The sequence below is a fragment of the Brachyhypopomus gauderio genome, chromosome 1, assembly GCF_052324685.1.
Source record: "Brachyhypopomus gauderio isolate BG-103 chromosome 1, BGAUD_0.2, whole genome shotgun sequence".
NCBI classification, from domain to species: domain Eukaryota; kingdom Metazoa; phylum Chordata; class Actinopteri; order Gymnotiformes; family Hypopomidae; genus Brachyhypopomus; species Brachyhypopomus gauderio.
The window spans coordinates 24141213-24150642 of NC_135211.1; positions in this window are offsets into that span (position 1 = coordinate 24141213).

The window sequence follows — 9430 nt, forward strand, 5'->3', positions numbered from 1 at the left end:
CAATGTAATATGATTCAGTCAAACTGTAAAGTGAAAATAGTTCAATCTCCTAAACCCTGGTGAGATCCTGGTCAATCTGAACAAAGTTTAACCAACATTATTTCCCTAATGCTCAGTAATTACTTTGCTTAATGATCTGCTGTCAGATCTGGGATATTTTCAGAACCTTCACTCATGTTTAGTAGCCTACCTCATGTTGAAAGCCATCACGCTGCTGTCTCCGGGACCCAGACCTGGATAAACCGATGAGGATTTCAAGCATGTACCAATATATCTGTACTCGTATTCAGAGCACTGTTTAGGTATATTTAGTAGGGTGTTCGGAACTCCAGCCGAATACCTTAGTGAAATTTGAGAAATCAACAGATTACCATAGTGCTGTACTTTGAACACAAGATGGCACTGTGAAGGCTGCTTTTTTCTGTCTTTTAAATAAGTGTCACTTGATTCGATCAACATTAGGGATTGTGCGTTTGTTATGCTGTTACTGATTAATTCTGAGTAATCGGTAGCACATTTAGTGTGTGACTGCAAACGTCCAGGTTCAGGAATTGTCTAATGCAGTGGTTCCCAAAGTGGGGGGCGCGGAGGTATTGCAGGGGGGGCGCGGAGGTTGTTGGAAGTAAAACATGCGCACGTCGGTGGTGTACTGTTTGAAATCGCTAACTACTGGCGATCGACCGCTATCGCGGCATCAACCCCCCCCCCCCCCCCCCCCCGCTCAACAACTTACGATCGCCCCCCCCCCCCGCTCAACAACTTACGATCGCCACCCCCCCCCCCCCCCCCCCCCCCCGCTCAACAAAAATTATTGGGCGCATGGGGGGGCACCAAATTATTCTCATCTACTAAAGGGGGGCACGACAGAAAAAGTTTGGGAACCACTGGTCTAATGGAATCTAGCAACCATAATGTCTTATCTAGTACGCGGCGTTTACGGTCTAATTTATTTATGTTGCGCAAATGCAAACAATGCATGCTGCTTTTTCATTACATGCAATAATTACTGTTTCCACTACGTGGCCCTATTTCCTCTGTGCCCCTATCCCTCCTGAAAGCTTTAAGCTTTTAAGGTTATGTGTGTATGGACTGCTAGAGTAACCCTCCTCTTTTCTTCAGACCTCTTTCTACAAAGTTTAACTCCTATGCACATCTAACACACATGGGCTAATTGAAGAGCTATAAAGAATCGTTTTTTTTCCTAAATCAGTTGCATTAGATGTCTGTTGGAGCTAAAAATCCACACAAAGGTGGATAGTGTGGAGGTCAGAGATCAGTCAGATGTAAGGTTTAGTGTTGACCACACGGGGGCAGTGAATGAACAGACAGACTGACTAAACAGAAGCATTTGTCACATTAATATTGTCAAATCATTTCATAGTGAGTTTTAATTCCAATCATAAATGTGTCTACACTATTGACACTGTCCAACTATTATAGATCTACAAGCTCTGTGGGTTCTAAAGTGTTTCACGCCCCCTACCAAAAAGTAGGAGAAAGATGTCTCTTTCTGCTTAATAAATGTTAGGGGTTATAAATAAACAGATATGTTTTATTCTGTTTAAAAACTTTAAGGTTAGATATAAACAGGTTTGTTTTCTTCTGTTTAAAAATGCTAGGGTTAGATATAATCAGGTTTGTTTTCTTCTGTTTTTTTTTCACAGTCATAACAAAACTTCTGACTGTCTCATGTCAAACTGCCAAAACATTTCTACATCAAAACACTGGCAACTGTGGTTTAGTGGTTTAATCTCAGGATATATAAACATATCTGCTGAAGTTCATTTGCAATTTTCACATCATCTAAACATTTTAGATTACGTGGATTTATTGAGTATATTTTTTATATTACACTTATGAAGTTTTGTAAGGGTAGTGTATTTCAATTAAGCACAAATATTCAAAGCTGTCAAACACATGATCTCATTCTAAGTAACCCTCTCTCAAATATCTATCACCAAGTGACCAATGGTTTGACCCTATTATCTCTAATAAAACATGAACTATATTCTAGATTTCAGTATTATAACTCTTTGGTGTTGCTACAGCCTTATCCACACACCAAGTAGCACTGGCGAACCTTTAATTATGTTGTTGCTTAGCACAGTCAGAAGGTTTAAGGATTATAAAGGCCACACAGAGAAAGTGCAGTAGAGTGACTCAGCCTGTTTTGCATCATTGTATTACTGAGTTAGCAGATTTGAGCTGAATTGGACTTGATTATTTGACATTTTTCTTTTTTTTTCAAATCTGTTGCTGGTCAGTGGAAACCCACTAAGCTTTTTTTTCTCACAATTTGAAGTTGCCAGTCACTGACATGCTGTGTTGTCATTCATTTACATTTACTTACTCTTTGTGCAGTGCATGGCATGGTATATAAATACCTAACCATGACACCTATTCAAGCTTGGTGGGCATCCCACTGTGAAACCTGGGGCATTAATATGGAGTTGGAGCCCTCTATCTGCACATAGGGTTAATGCTGGGTCAGGAAAGAGACCCTAGAAACAATGCTCTTGAATAAAGTGGCAGTGTGGTTTACACCACTCCTGCCAACGCTTGGTATAACACATAGTTATGAATCTACCAATACATTTCCTGGTTCAATTAGAATTGGTATTTGAACAGTCCTTCTCATCGTGCTGTTCACATTTTGACATCATGAGACCAAGATGACATGTAACAATTCATCAACAGTACCTCACCATTCTCGGACAGAAGTGGCCACTGAACTTAGAGTGTCACCAAGTATCATCAGCAGGTTGCAACAGAGATACGGAGAGAATGGAAGAGTCACAGAAAGGCATACAAGTGAATGTCCTTTGGCCACAATCTCACAATGACGACTACATCATTGTGAACAGTGCCCTGTGGAACCGGACGATGAATGCTACACAACACCAGGCACATTTAAGAGAGGTGAGAGGCACCCAAATGTCACGACAGACCATTCGAAACTGTTTAAATGTGGTTTGCATGTTAGACAACCTGCAAGGGTACTGAACCACACCACAGGTGTCATCTTCTTGCATGGGCCAGGGAAGAAGGAGGGACCAGTGGACCTCAGTGCAGGTGTATCTAGCCAAGACACTTACAAGACCATACTACTTAAATAACATCATTAATCCAGTCATTAATTGTACTTCTACATGAACAAAACAGGGCTAATTTTATCTTTGTGGACGACAGACAATGCTCCAGCTCATCAAGGTCACATCATTAGGGAATGACTGCTGGAGACTGGGGCACCTCAAATGGAGTGGCCTGCACTTTCTCCAGACCTGAATACCATAAAAAACCTATGGGATCAGCAGAGCCATGTAGAGGCTCGTAACTGTGTACCCCAGAACCTCAATGATATGAGAGCCCTTCAGGAAGAGTGGGACACCATGACTCAGCAGATAATAAGTAAACTTGTGAACAGCATGAGACATCGTTGTCAAGCTATAATTGATGCAATTGTGAGGAAATCACGATTGTGTGCAAAATTTAAAACAAAAATTGTAGATAACACACAAAATAATTCAAATTGATGAATAGAGTACATCAACAACACAATACAAAAATATAACTCCTGTGTTCCCTTCAAGCAGTTGTTTTAGTGATAAATTTTAATTGATTTTTTTTCCATTCAGTTAAACAGTAACAACACCGGCTGTTTTACATACTAAACTTAGTGAGTTTCAGAGAGTAGAAATGCTCACCATAGAAAACCTGTTCTGAAATTTCAGCAACATCCTTCCTACTCTCGGTAGGTCAGAACGTACCACAGATGCCGGAAATGTATATATGTGTGGTTGGCTGACACAGACTTGAAAAAAATGAAAATAGTTGTTCTAAATTGCTGTCTTTGATCTTTGTCTAGGACTTGAGTTTGTGTAATTCACAGTAGGTACCATCAGTCAAAGATATGTTGTGTTATTATGTCATATGTTGTGTTATTGTTTCATTTGTTATATGCTTGTGTGTGTGTAATACGTTTGTGTTGTGCGTTAAGGTTCTGCATCAAGATCCGCCTATATGGCTTTTACTTCACAATGACTGTGGAGTGGTCTGATGGTTTACACACAAGGTCTCTGCCCACAGCTCTGTGTATTTCTGAATATCTTATATTAGCAAGCAGCTGAAAATTACACGTAAGACAATGAAGTCAGCCCACAATAAAAAACATGAAGGGTTAAGTGAGTGATTAAAGTACAAAGGGTATTTCCAACTTTCTGTTACGTTGCTTTTTACCATTCAACTGTCTCCTGTTCCACCTACTGGCCATATTTGCTATAGCGCTACAAACAACCTGAGCATTGTAGGGCCCGGGGCCACATCCGGCCCTCTGACTGGCCCGTGTGAGATAAAAGAAGTCAAAAGTAAATGTGTAACTACAACATCTACTACACTGTGATAGGTGCACAAAATACAACTACACTGCTTTTATTAAAACTGTTTTGTTTTTAAATTTGCATCTGGTTCACTTATGCACCTTCACTCAAATGTGTCAGCAAATGCAATGGACAGATTAGCAAAAAAATTATATATATATATATGAAGTCAAAGGTAAAGTTGTGTGCTTAGTTTGTAAAGAAACAGCTCAGCTATGATCTATGATCTTCTCCTCATATCTTTATTAAGTGTACTTTACATTATGAACCTTCTGTTTTATCTTCCAAATTTGTGAATATGGCATGTTCCTTTGGAAACGTAATCTGCACAAGTGCACCTGGTAAATAGAACATTCGTTATAATGGATAATGAGATCAGATTATACCACAGAACTAAAGCTAAAACCACTTGGGCTTCATCAACCACTTGGGCTTCATGATTCATGATTCTATTTCTGAAAAAGGTAGTAACAAAGTAAATATTTTGGTGGCAGTATTATGCTAGACAATTAAGTTATTTAGTTATGTTAAGTAATCAATTAGACCTATAACAAAATATTTGTTGTTCTTTCCCTAGAACAGATTTTTTAAAAGCCCAATCGCTGGCGTCAGTTGAAGCTGTCCATGGGCATGTTATCTCGTTTACAGGGCTGGACTGTGGACTCTGCCACCATTTTCCCACAATGGTTGATGGATAGATATCTGTCTAAGTGAAGCACATGTGTGAAAACACACACTGCAAGAAGAGATTTTTATCATCTGTGAGAAAAGATGCTTGTGTGGAAAAATAAGAGGTTACTTGTTGTTTTTGATGCGTTTTACTTTTTGGGGAGGTCTCAGTGGGTGGACAGGGTTTTAATAGACTGCGCTGAGAGTACATTCCCCTCAGAAATAAATGAGGGGATGTTTTCATATTCTGGTATCAAATAAGCACTAAAATATTGGGTTGAAATACAATTGCACTTTAAGGTGTTGTTCCTCAAATGTGGCAACAGTGAGCTCTGTGAAAATAATGTTCCGCATTGCATGCAGTTACTGGGATGACAGCTGAAATGTTAGAACGTTCTCTGTGGTTCACTATATAGAATTCTATTGCATATGTATATGTTTATGTTTTAGATTTACAATGTCAACTATCATTATTTCAATGCATGTTCCATTGTCATTTTGGTTAGGACAAAATTAAAAATTTTATTGTGATAAGATTGCAGATACAAACTACCAGTATTATTACCAAATATCAGAACAGAACGCATACTGCATCCCTGGGTCTGTTTCTTAACCTTTTCCTTCTTAGCTACCCAGTAATAAATGCAAAATGCCATATACATTTATAAAGAAATACATGTAAAAGCCTCTCATTGGCTGCCTTAAATAAATATGCTACACAATATTAGACACTACAATGAATTACAAAATAAAGTAATAAACAGACAGGTTGATCACAATATTCCCATCCCATATTTTCCTGTAACAGAGAAGCAAAACAACTGTGAATAATGTGCATTTATTGTGTACACACCAAAGGTCATTAGGTAATGAAACATCTGATTTGTTCTTCCAAGACATCTATCTGCCTTTTGAACCTGTCACGTTGTGGGGGGGCCCCCTACCGGTCGCCCCCGGTTACAGCGGCAGCGGTCCTGTTTTTGGTCACGTGATGTTCGTCCCTCAGGTGGGCGGGACCCGTGATCCGTCTCACCTGAGGGTCGTTTGTTCGTCTATATATGTCTTGTCTTTGTACCAGTTGACTGCTGGTTATTATTTCCTTCATTTGGAACAATGCACGGGTTTTTGGTTTGCACACTTTCTATTAAACCATCCTCTTTCCCTGAGACTTGGCGTGATCGCTTCCTTTTTAGTTGCTCACACCTGCCCGTCACAGAATAACCAGCCACCTTTCGGAAGCCGCCAGTCTCCTTTGCTTTCTCCTTCGTTCGTGGTCATGTCTCGTGGTAAGTGTTTGTCTACGTGCTGTGTGTTTGTCGTGTATTGTCTGAGAGTGTGTTGAGTCTGTCCCCACTCGTCCCGCCGTGTTTAAATGTTGTTTGTGTTTAAACCCGTAAAATCACACGCGGTGACTAGAGCTGGGGACCGGTAGACTCCGCTCTCGCCCAGCGAAACTACCGGTGCCTCACATTGCGCACGTCCGTTGTCCGTTATCGTCTATATATGTGTGTGTACGTTGTGTTGTGTTTTAATAACGACGCGGACGTGAGCGAGTGTGTGTGCCGTGGTGTGTGTGTTTCGCTGGTGGTGTTCGTGTGTGAATGTAGACGGGTCCACCGATGCGTGCTGCGCGCTAGAACGCGTGAGACGCGATTCTCTCTGCTCCTTTCGCCTCGCTCACCCGATATCCCGTGGTGACGGGGGTGAGCGACTGCGAGCCAGAGAGATGCGTCGCTGTGGGCGTGGCGCGCAAGCCGCTCGCGCAGAGCTCTCTCTCTCCAAAGATCTGCGGATCCCGTGGTGAAAACGGTGAGAGAGAGAGAGAGAGAGCTGGAGTGGGCGCGTCGCGCTCCACAGAGCGCGCGCGTCGGTGGGTCCTGTCCGTTTGTTTGTGTTCTGTCTTTGCGTGTTCGTTTTGTCCTAGAGTGTAGCGTGCTTTGTTTTATGTAATTCCTCTCTTGCACCCCTCTTCACTGTGTGTGGGGAGGGGCCCATTAGAGGTCCCGTGGCACGGAGGGCATCCTGGGTGCGTGTATGTTGTATGTTGTGTCTGTGTTTTTTGTTTTGTTGTTCTCTGGAGGGGCCACCCCTAAATGTTTTTGGGGGGGAGCTATGGGGTTCTTGAGCCACGGCATGTGGCTCAGAAGGCACTGCTCCATTGGGAGACCTGTCCTGTTGGGAGGGACCCCTGAGCAGGTAGGAGCCCCTGTACCCCTTTAAGTAGGCAGAGGTTGCCTGGGGTGTTAGTGGCAGGGTGTCTCCTCAGGCTGAGAAGGGGTCTCCTCCCCAGTGGCGGACTTAGCAATTTGGGGGCTCAAGGCGAATTTAGCTAGGGGGCCCATCAACATTAATATGCGAGAAATAAGTTAAGCCAGGTTCACACTGCACGATTTTCGGCTGGTTTTTCAGTCGCCGACTGTTTTTGTAGATCGCCGACAGAAACCTGTGGTCGGAGGCAAATCGGCGATCACTCGGCGCTCGCTCAGTCATGTAGTGTGAACTGCTGAAAGACGCTCGTCGACTCATCGCAGACAACCGGCAGATATCTAGCATGTTTAATATCTAGCATGGGCGCAGATGGAAATTCTGAAGTGAGAGGGACCAAGGTGTACAATATATACGTTTATGCTTGTAGATGCTAGATTTCGGATGGGGTCAATATAAATCTGGAGGGGACATGTCCCCCCCCCGTCCCCAGTGCCATCTGCGCCCCTGATATCTAGCCCAGTCGGCGACTGAGTCAACAGCAGCGTCTAGCTACAGCCAATGGGAACGCGGAGAGAGAACCGCGGCACCGCTGAAGATATCTCTGAAGAATGTACAAAAACTTTCAAGAATGCTTTCAAAACAGTAACCCAGCAAACACACAAAATCCTCACCTTTCTTACAACTTTACTACAACACTGTGTTTAAGTTATTGTGACAGCACTGGAGAAATAGTGCGATTGATTATATCTATGTTCACTGCAACGGAGAGATGAAATAATTCTGGCAATTTGGGACTATGGAGTGTTTAAACGGTAAAAAAAAAAAAATAACGAAAATGTGGAGTACATGTACATTGTTTTTTCTTCTACGTGGTGTTGCTGGTTCTCGCGAGAGTTTCGTTTTCGTGTTCTCGTGTTTTTGGACGGCAGCCAGATGAGTCGGCGATTCCCCAATCGTTTAATTCGTGAGCCCACGTCGCCGATCAGTCATGTAGTGTGAAAGCCACAACAACTGAGAGACTCGCGATTACAGCACAACCAGTCATGTAGTGTGAACGGCACAAAAACCTGACGACTGAAAAGTCAGTAGTGTGAACCTGGCTTTAGCTAGACAAGGGGGCCCTACAGTGGGAGGGGCCCAAGGCAATTGCCTAGCAACGCCTCTATGCAAAGACCGCCTCTGCTCCTCCCCCCTGGGTAAAGGGGGTTTAACAGGCAGGGCAGTGCGCGTTATGTGTTGTGTGTCGTCTGTGTGCGTGTGTGTGTGTGTGATGTGTTGCAGGTCGCTCCTGGTGGTGGACTGCGGTACTCCCGGACCTAGTGGGGTCTCCAGGAGGAGACCCTCTCCTTCGAGCTCGGGGTGACCAGCGTGTCCCTGTTGCGGATTGCCAGGGCCCTGGTCTCTGGCGCTCCTGGGTTGGGTGGAGGAGTCCACCTTGAGATGAGGGGCCCCGGGAGGGGTTCACTCCCCAGGAGTCTGGGGTGACCCCTAGCGAAAAGGGCAGGGGTCAGCTCCGAGCAAGGAGGTAGGTTCGGGAGGTGTTTGTGGAAGCCGTGGCCGCACCCCAGTGTGGCGGCCTGCACACATCCACACCTGTGACGTGTGTTGGGCCATGTGCTCACGGTCCGCACACAGCGGTGGGGCTTAAGCGGCCTAAGGCCGGTTAGGGCGCGAGGGCCCTGTGACCGACCGGGGCGTGGTTATCGTCTTGTTGACGGCCCGGTCGGTCCAGGGTCCCGCCCAGGAGGCGAGCTAACCTATGTGTTTTATGTTTTCAGCTCCAGGACTGCAGGGAACGGGTCCCTGCCTTGTCTGCGTCCTGTGACGAGGAGCTTATGTGTTTTGTATTTTGTGTTTCAGCTCAGGACGGCAGGGAACGGGTCCCTGTCTTGTCCCCGCCCTCCCGCCCCTTTGTTGTGTTTTGTGTGCTGCCGCTGTAAGCCGCACATCCGGAGGGGAGTGCGGCTTTGGTGGGGGGGTCTGTCACGTTGTGGGGGGGCCCCTACCGGTCGCCCCCGGTTACAGCGGCAGCGGTCCTGTTTTTGGTCACGTGATGTTCGTCCCTCAGGTGGGCGGGACCCGTGATCCGTCTCACCTGAGGGTCGTTTGTTCGTCTATATATGTCTTGTCTTTGTACCAGTAGACTGCTGGTTATTATTTCCTTCATTTGGAACAAT